Here is a 10,349-nt window from a genome sequence, read left to right on the forward strand (position 1 = left end):
CCCATTTACCAAGTGCCCAAGAATTTATCTTTCCATGCAAACGCCTGATATTTAGTGCATGACTTATCTGTCCATTGAAGATCCTGCTGTGCTGCCATTCAATTTCCTGCCTAGCAATCATCAAGGAGCATGATGAGTGTCTTAACTGAAAATGGATAAACATGTATCCTCTCTTTCTGTTCAAATGGCCATTTGCTATTCATCACTCTAATACCTGACAGAAATAGAGGAAAATGTCCCTTTGAAGATTCAATTACTGCAGAGAGGGAGAGAGGTGTCTCTCTTTGGCAGGCACAAATTGAATGGGCTATTTGCAGAACAAATTGGTGTTTGAAGTCCTTGCAAGACCTAATAGGTCTGAAGGAGGAACCCGGTAATGGCTGATGCGCTTATCTGTAGAGTCTGGGCCCCTCATGAGCTCGCCGCTGTCGCTGAAACAATGCCGCTGTACAGGATAAGGCTGCAAAAAATCTGCTCAAATAGAGGAGGGAACAGGCCTAAACAGACTTGTGTTTTAAAACAGAATTTAAATGCTCTGAAATTCTTGCAAAGCTCAAAGAAACTGATCTGATTGAATTGAATTCCAATGATTCTGAAACCATCTCCCAGCGTATATCCCTTAACATGGTGAGTCCTAAATGTTGAAACCTAAGTCCTAGAAGTCTTTTCACAGGTTGTCAGTGTTGGAAGACACTGAACTTTGAATTACTGTGGATCTGTCTACAGCTAATGAAATCTATATATATTTTGCCAAAATATCAGCAATTTCAGATTCATCCTTTGAGTAGGTTATATATGAGTCAACATGCAGTAGGTCCTTATTTACATCTGACTGGTGTAAACCAGGCAGGCTTTTTTACAAAAGCTATTTAGACATGTCACAGTAGGAAAAGCACAGATCTAAAAATGAAAGGGAATGATTCAGTTTCAGGGTCCTGGTATTGTGCACGCTGGCTCACTGTCACACGGTCATGGCTCATTGGGACACGTGAATTGAAGAGAGCCATCGTTAACGCTATTAGCAACACCTGTCCTGCTATGACAAATCAAAATGTCTGCTGTGAAAAAGGCAAGGCAATTTATTGGTACATTAAAACACTGAAATGAGACGATCAATAAAGAGTAAATAATAAAGCGGGGACGTCGGTTTAATTATAGGCAGCAGTGAACAGGTAGGTTTTGAGTTTGGATCTGAACAGTGCCAAAGATAATTGGCAAATTTGTGTAATGTGTTCCATAGTGACAAAATGCAGCTTCCTGTGCTCTGTGCTGAACCGAGGAACAGACAGCAGACCTGAGTACAAGACCTCAGTGATCTAGAAGGTTCATACAGACAAAGAAAGCATGTCAGTAATATCATTTACTCTTCATTTTGGAGAAGTTGTAGTTGCCTAACTTGCATGGATTAACATTTCAAGGTCATGTGTGGACAAGCGCCTCCTTAGTCTAGCGATACTTTGTAGATGATAAAAGGCTGATGGTTTAATTAATTTAATATGACTGCTAAAATGTTGATGTGAGTCCAAGACTACACCCAGGTTTCTAGCCTGACTCAGTTGTTATAGATGCGTTAGAAGAGTTCAGGTGCGCAAAAAGGCCAAGCCCAACCTCAGCAAACCATGGTACCAACAGAAAGAGAAGCAATGATTTTTATTTAGCAAATGAAAGATTTGAGTTTGAATGATAGATGCATATTTTTTAAAAACCTAAATAAATTCTACAAATATTGTTTCACTTTGGCACCCAAACACTACATGCGATGTGGTTCAGAAACATTATTGCTGTCATATTGAACTTCAAAACCTCACTCTTGCAGCTGCATCTCATTGCAAATGCACAAAAGCAATATGGTCAGATTTACAAAAAATAAAATAAACTCTAGGGATAATTCGGCTTTTTCACGTGACATTTAAATGGAGCTTTGGCTGGAGGTTGTATGAACCACTTACAACTGGAATTTTGGAGGAATAGCTATGTAAACATCAAAATGTAGTCAGCATTAATACTTAAATGACAGCAAAATGCTTCAAAAACATCATCCTCATTGAGCTTACCCGCTGCATTTGATTTAAGGTCTTTTAGGATGATTTCAGTATGAATTATGAAATGTGTTAGAGTCGTCATCCAGGGTTGATGTTTGGTAGGTGATGACCAGAGAACCAGACCACGCACCCACTTTCACCTGCTTATTAAATGACTCTCAGGCCAAAAGAAGCCTTTGAGTATCAGATTTTGAATTATCCTTTAAGTTGATTTGGGGTTAGATTTTGCTTTAAGTGACCTCAGTAATCCACATCATGACAACACTACTTCGTTCTACACTAACGTTGGCCTTTTACATTATGAAATCCGCTTGCTTTCATTAAGCTGTTTACTTACACACATCCATGCACACATAAACACATGGCATACGCACAAATATACATAAGCTGGACACGGTGTGACACACAGACACATAATTCATATGTTTCCCTTCTCAAAATCAACTTACTGAACAAGTAAAAACGCTCAGTTCCAGACTCGCTAAAGTTATTTAAAAAAAAATGAAACACTATTTACATATAATCAATATGTGAAAATCTGCTTTGATGTGGCAAACCAGAGTGAGGGCTAATGGATCTCACCCACAACAATGAAGCACACTTAAATGGCATGTCTGCCTGAGGGAAATCACTTTGCTTCAACTCCAGCTCCTTCCTGCTCTCACTGGGGAGTCTGCTGATGCACCACAACTGGATTACTTATGATTAGTCACCTTGCATTTATTTGTAATTAGTTTATGTCTTCGTTCAGCCGCAAGTTTTTGATCATCACTTGTCTCGCTGCGATTGTTTTTTTTTTTTCATTATATAAGAGTAGATGTGTTCTGCGAGATTGGCTGAGCAAGCCGAGGAACTTTATTCAGAAATCTGCCAAAATAGTTTTCTCTATTTTTGTTTACAGCATCAAGAAACAATATACATGATATACAGATGCTCTATGATAATAACTTCAACACATTTTATAGATTTATCTATTGGACACCATAAAGGGTTTATGACCTGGGAAGATCTGGGAAAATTGTCTGAAACTCCTTCCTTTTCTTTTTTAAAAGTCCACAGGCCTCAGTGCTTTCAAATTCATGAACGGAACCAAAAGGCTCCTCTGAACATTAAGCTATTATATATTATATTATCCCGCCTTCTATCATAAGCTCCATCCATTTGAAAAACTGTCTACATACCGAAACATATCTCATGGTGAAACAGCAGCTTGGCAGCACAGTGGTGCTATTCGCTTATTTGTACTTTTACTTCTTCCACTGTTTAGAGGAGAGTGTGCTTATTCTCATGTCTGTTTGATGGCTGGCTATCTTTGAAAATGGTGCAAGGCTATAAGGATACAAAATCGTGCATAAGGCCATCTGTTGGTGGCAAAGTACAAAAAAACAATAAATCATCATTTTCCAAAGGATAATTGCAAATCAGTAATGTTAAACATTTTGTGACGCTCAGAGCCCATAGCTATGAATTAGATGAAACAATATGAAGGTAGTGAACCGTATGCTGGTACCATACAAAAGAACTACAACTCCAGCCTTGCAACTGTGCTGAATGCTTTTTATTTTGGTATATTTTATGTTGTTTTGATGGCCAGTTTTGAATGAAAAGAACAGGACACACATCTTGACAGTTTTCCATCTACAAAGGAGTAACATTTGTAAGAAATGACAAAATAATTTTGGGCTTAAGCTGTGATTATAAACGTTTGTGAGGGAAAGAAGGCAGATATTCTTTAAGTCTTCAACAAACTTTAGAGAAGGCAAAAAGGCTGCTGAATGTGATTAAATGTTAATATGCTTTTTAATAAATGGTTGGCATTTAGTTAACTTGGTTGCTGGTGTCGTAGCTAACTTTAGCCAATTTGAGGAACATAGTTCCAAGTTGAAGTTGTAAAAGTTTGTTATTTTGCCTACAAAAAAGAGAAAATAAATATCCTTAGATGTTATTTATTAAGAGTTTAACACTCAAAAACTTGCCTACTCTGCTTCAGCAGAACTGTGTGGGTCCTGATCATAGACTGTATATAAGAACGTAGTCATCGTGACGTCACCCGTTGGTTTGTGGACTGCCGTTTTGAAGCCTCGAGTTTGGCCGATAGGGCGCCGCCATGTTGATTTTTTGCAACCATATTTGGATGCGACGGTGGAGCTAACGGCCGTTTGTGGAGCTAATTAGCTTGCTTAACTAGCTGCATCTGTATTTCACCTTTGGTCCTGATGAAGAAAATAACCCCACAACTGTCATTCTGTTTTAATTCAAATGTTGCTAAACCCCAGTTGTTGCACGAAAAATATATGACTTCACCTTGTTCCAACTAAGCCCTGCCCACAAACCAACGAGAAACGCAAAAACAAAAGACTTCAGAAAATCTGTCTCGTTAAATGAGTAAACTGTTGGAAAATGTTTTCATGTGGAACTAGATCAGAAGAAGGTTACCAAGATAAATAAGTTTTCAGGGCCTTTAAAACATTTTGTTATGCTAAAAGCTGTAGAATAGCTACAGCAGAAAGCTAACTAAGTAGAGTTTCTCTTATTTCTCTTGTTATTATTACAGTGCTGCAGCCTCACAAGATTGTTCATTTCATGTTATCATGTGTTTCCGAGAATGTATTTAAAACAAATACATGATATATTATCCATTCCCTGCGTTTCTTAAACACAACTTCCTCCATACCATCACTCAACTTTCATTTCTTTATTTGTTCCTTCATTTGCTCATCCATCCATCTGTTTCCTTGGCCAGTCTCGATCAGATTTTGCCAAAACCTGTGAAAATGATGCATCTCACCATTGCGTTCCAGCATTTCTGTAATTACACTGATTAGGTCCAAGGGGTTTTGTCTGTTCCTTTGTTCACTTGTATCTCATAAACCATTTATCAGGTTTTGACAAAACCTGGGCAAGTGATGCATCTCAACACACACTCCAGTTTTCCCAGATTATCATGATTATAGGGCAAAACAAAGGTATTTACTACTAACTTTACTAAGTTGTAGGTTTACTAGTTGAGTACTGCTCTGTCTAACATACCAAACAATAAATGCTGTATCTTAATCTTATTTTCTGGTCTAGACCATCTATAGATGTTGATACATGAGCATGGTATCCAGCCGGTCAGAACCCAAGCTTTCAATGAAAATTGAGGCCCCTTTAAAACACCATAATGGTGTGAAATGTGGTTCATAATTGTCTTGTTTCAGCCCACCGTGGAATCAGCAAACAACTTTAAATAGTGCCTGGGCCAGGGAGCTAAGTTACTTAGCAAGGTGTTCAATAACACAGAGAGGGACATGCAAATATTGGTAAGGCAATTATTGGCATGTCGTGTTTGGCCTTAAGTAGCAGGTAACTCTATCCTCTCCATTATGTATGCTGTGAACTCTGGTCCAAGGAGCACTATTAAAGCTTCGCTTTTTACTGTTAAAAGGCTTGCCTTCTGATGAAAAGAGGCTCACTTTACGCTCAGATGTCCTTCGCAGTGGAAATGCACTTGTAATGCAACAAGAGAAACAAGGCACCTCCTGCCCTCAGGACTCTTATCTTATTAAAGCCACATTTACTGAAAGTGGAAATTGTTAACATTCTGTTTGCTGAAAAAAAGAAACAACAAATAAATACATCTTTTAACATGGGAAACTTTATTTCAGATTTTTTTTTTAAATGTCAAAAATACAATTTTTCCTTTTTTCTTAAACAGAACATGCTCACCTGGTACCATGTATCAAGGCTGAGTCCTTACCACAGCGGCCAGGGTTTGAGTTCAGCCCGGGCCCTTTGCTGCATGTCATCCCCTCCCATTCCTGTCTGCGGAAAATGCCCCCCAAAAAAACAACAACCAAAAAACAAACAAACAGAAATTCCATATCATAACGTTATCAGGAACAACTATTATAAGATGAAGAAACTTAATCGGTTTATAATCAAGTGACTGCATCATCTTTTTCACTGAAAAAATAAATACACAAAAGGAATGGGAGCCACTCTTTCTCCATTGACTTAAATGTTTATTGCACTAGAGAATATTACAAACATGACATCTGGGCTCAGAATGCTTTTATGAGACTTTATTGAAAAAATGAACATAAATACAAAAGGAATGAGATATTCAACACTCATGTTGTGTTTATCTCGCTGCACACACACACACACACACACACACACACACACACACACACACACACACACACACACACCCTTTTACTGGTTTGACTCTTGAAAAGCATTCCTTGTTCCATTTTCCCCCATTCTCCTCAAGAATGTAGTAACAATAATAATGCATTAAGTGGGCTGAGTACTCTAAACACTCAGAGCTTCCTCTCACAGTAAGTGCAGAACCAGTTTGCCTGCTGTTGAAAGCATCTTACACAGAGTCCTACAGAGAGTGAAGAGTTTGCTCCTGCCCCCCCTCACCCCTCTGTTTCTGTCTCTCACACACTCACCACACAGTAGACTCCTACACACTGTCTGTGACTCTGGATGATGAGCCGAGAACGCTGTCAGACTTGGGGTCTTGCGCTGTCCGGTGAATCAGAGGACCTCAACGGGTGATATCATAGTTTTTGCGCAGGCGTCCTGTGATGCCTGCAGAAAAAAAATCCCAATCTGAGTTCCAGCACGCATCATGCTCCATGTCTGCTGGAGCCACCAGCATGGTGCAGCGCAGAGCAGGGGGTTAAATCCCCCATAAGAACACCAAAAGGTCACCAAATGCTGTTGTTTATCCATCCTAAAATAAAGCGCAGAGCGGGTATCCTGTGGATTGATTTTAGCCCCTCTGTGCCTGCAGCATCGCTACACAAATTCTGTGTAGGAAAAGAAGAAGGGCTGTAAATTTCAAGGAACTTCATGAATGTGCAAGTGTTAACAATGAGTACCTTACTGTTGCTGTTTGCTATTTAAATATGGCAAATATTGCCTCACTTCATCAGATAAATTAGATTAATTTATAAATAGTCTAACCCCATTTTTCACGTATCAGGACAAAGGCATCAGTTTTAGTGTTAAATTGCTGGTACAGACTAATCATAGAATACGTTCGTCTATATTTCTCACTGTCGGACTCGGTTTAAAAAAAGGATCAGAGAACCAGAGAAAATCTGGCGCCCACATTACCCACATTGTAAATCAATTGCTGACTGTTTGGAGATTCGGGTGTGTTATGCTAGTAGCGGCTAAAGTAGCCTCAAGCTTCTTTCCTTAAGCAAAGCTAAGTAGCTACAGAAGTCTGGTAAACCAACTGCTGATCACCTCCACACCCCCAGATTTTTCTCATTTTCAAATGTGTAGTCTTCAAACCCAACCAGTGCGGACTCAAGTGACACTTGAGGGTATTTATCAGACTTCATACAGCTCCCTCTGGAGCCACAAAAGGCAACTTTGTTCACATATGTAATGCTACTCCCCAAGACCTGTAAACAGACTTTGATGTGTAAAATTGGTACACTTCCCCCTTTAAGATAATAAGCAGAGCTTAGCTGCATGATTGGGTGATCGGATTTTTCATTATAGCTGCTCCAGCTGCTGAAAACACCTGCTCAAGTGAAAGAGATACAGTGATGCACAAATACTGACATGCAACTCTATCAGCAGAATCTTTCTATATTTCAATTCCACCAGTAAATTGATTCAGAAAGAAGTAGGAATGTCGTGTCTGGACATTGTGGAAATCACCGCAACAGCAGCAGTGCTCTCCGTTGACTGACCCAGCTACCCATCCTGTGGTGACTGAGCAGCTGTTAGCTGGAAGTTTAGTATTAGCATTAGCCTCTGGTTAGCACCCACGACACCAACTCAGTAGGTTTAACAGTGATTTTTGTGACTCCTACAACTTTTGAACATGTTAAACTGTCGATAATAAATGAGAAGTAATATAAAAAAAATCTGCATGCATCCAAGTTTTTTCTAAAGGAAAGCACAAAAAAAGCATTATTTTATTAGTTACTTCTTGGCTAGATGAGCAGCTCAACAGTACCAGTAGAAATAAGGAATGTCAGTGTCTTCAAAGTTGAAGCCATTAAAGAGCACTAAATCAAGTTGCCAGTTGTCTCAGCAAAGGACTGTGTGATATAGCATTATCTTTGCAATTAAAAGGAACGGAGAAGGATCTTTGTAAGATCTCTCTGTCTCTGCCCTTTACACACACACACACACACACACACACACACACACACACACACACACACACACACACACACACACACACTCAAAGAAAGAGTGAGAAAGACAAGCACTCCAGGCACAGAAAATATACCTGAGGGATATCCTCTGTCTTTGATTTCATAGCTCTGCACTGCCTAAGTCTTAAATTAACTTAAATACCATAGGAACATATAAAAGAGGGTGAAAGAGGGTGTGGGCCGTGGGATGTATTTGAGGGTAGGGGCATTTTGTGTTCATTTAAGTTGAGTTATGTCTGTTAATCACCGCTATTTTTGCCCAAAGTGTCATTTCTTTTTGCTGCAGTTGTCATATCATATTAAAGGAAGTACATCATGAATGTAAAGAACAACAGAAAAACAAATACCCGGAGATAAAAATGCAAAGCACAAGACCTGAAAGTGAAATCTCTATTCATCCCCCGGTCAGTGACCTATACATGTAATTATGGGACCAGTTCAAGCAGCTTCAAATATACCCTGAAGAATGTCCCGAAACATCACTTCATCGCCCCAGAACTGATGGTTTTTTTTAAAGGCATAACAGCTCTCTGTTTCTTCATATGTCACAAAGATTCAGAATCTGTGACCTGAAACAGCCTGAGGAGAGCGACTTCACAGGCAGTTTCCTCGGGGACTAATGTGTTTTCAGAGCGGCGACCATCTTTTTCACTGTTTAATGAGCTCAGTCATAAATAAATGCATGGCCTTAATTAGCCTGCGTGTGGCGGGGGCACTGGAATTAGTGTGGAGCTCTGGAGATGGAGGCTCCATGCCTGCCCAAGTTCTTCTAGAGATGGTGATCCGGGCGTGGGGAGGTGGCCTTTGAGCAGATGCTCTCGCTCTCTGCTGGTTGAGGATCCCATGATTCCCTCCTTTCATCTAAATCTATTAAGCTGCATCTCACTGAGCTCTCCTTGGCTGGTGAAGGGGCTTATTTGGGACAGTGGTCCAAACCTGGGCCAAAAAGTAATCTGTTGTTTTAAGACGATTAAATCAGAATCATAAAATTAAGCTAGAATTTAAAGGAATCTTTCAACATTTTTGCAAGGGGTATTTTATTTTTGAGGTTGTTAAAGATGAATAATAAAATTACAATATAATCTGTCTGTTAAAAACATTTATTGCCCTTAAAATGATTGCTTGTGGAGTTTATTTTTATTGTGGACAAAAAAGAACAATGAAAGAAGTGACAACAAACCTGGCAAAATGGCTGCAAAGCCAACATCACTTGCAGTAACATAAATTCAAAATAAAATACATAATAATGTAACATAATGACATAAAATGTTAACTCTCATCCAGTTGATTCAGCTAATTACAATTTATACAATGTGTCTTTGTATCTGGTTTCATTTGTTAACCAACTGCAACAAATATTAATTCTATGTTGCTGCTAAGGCTAGCTATTGGGCTAACTATCTTAATAATGCATGGATTGTCCTAACGTGAATGTCTGCCCACATTGTGTGAATCAACACCTGTGTATTTTCTCAGGCAGTGTAAATTTTTCATTGTAAAGATGTGTGTACGGTTGTCACATTTTTATGTCTTAATAATAAGCTGGTAAATAAAATATGAACATTATTTTGTCACTATAGTCAAGTTGAATTATTATTTATGTACAAGCAAAGTTAGTGTTCTTTACAATGAAAGCAAAACAACAATGCAAGGAGGAAATATTATACATTGGCTCCTCAACTGACAAAAAGGGGCATTGTCATAATCTGGCCTTAAGTTAGCATGTTAGCTTCCCGGCTGTCAGTGGCAAGAAATGCTAACGATGCGAAAGCACTGGTTATTATAGCCCACCTGAGGGAAAACTTAGCATCTCTTCCACCTAAAATGAATTTACCTAAAAGTATTTACTGGACTAAATATTAGAACTGTAAGCATAATCCTAGCCAAAAGCTAGTGTCCACAAATACTAACATGCTAATATGCTGGCCATTTTAGCCTTCCTGAGGGATAAACTTTTCTTTTTAAAGTGGCAAACATCTATTCAAAAGACTAAACACTGGGACTCTCAACGTCATATGCTCAACTCAGGACATTTGTCTTTACATTTAATGCACACAGATTAGGTTCCTGGGGTATATTTCAAATAATATTCATTTACTATAGTGTCAAAGCACTGAATTATCAGGTATGT

Source organism: Micropterus dolomieu, linkage group LG05 (assembly GCF_021292245.1).
Source record: "Micropterus dolomieu isolate WLL.071019.BEF.003 ecotype Adirondacks linkage group LG05, ASM2129224v1, whole genome shotgun sequence".
Taxonomy (NCBI): Eukaryota; Metazoa; Chordata; class Actinopteri; order Centrarchiformes; family Centrarchidae; genus Micropterus; species Micropterus dolomieu.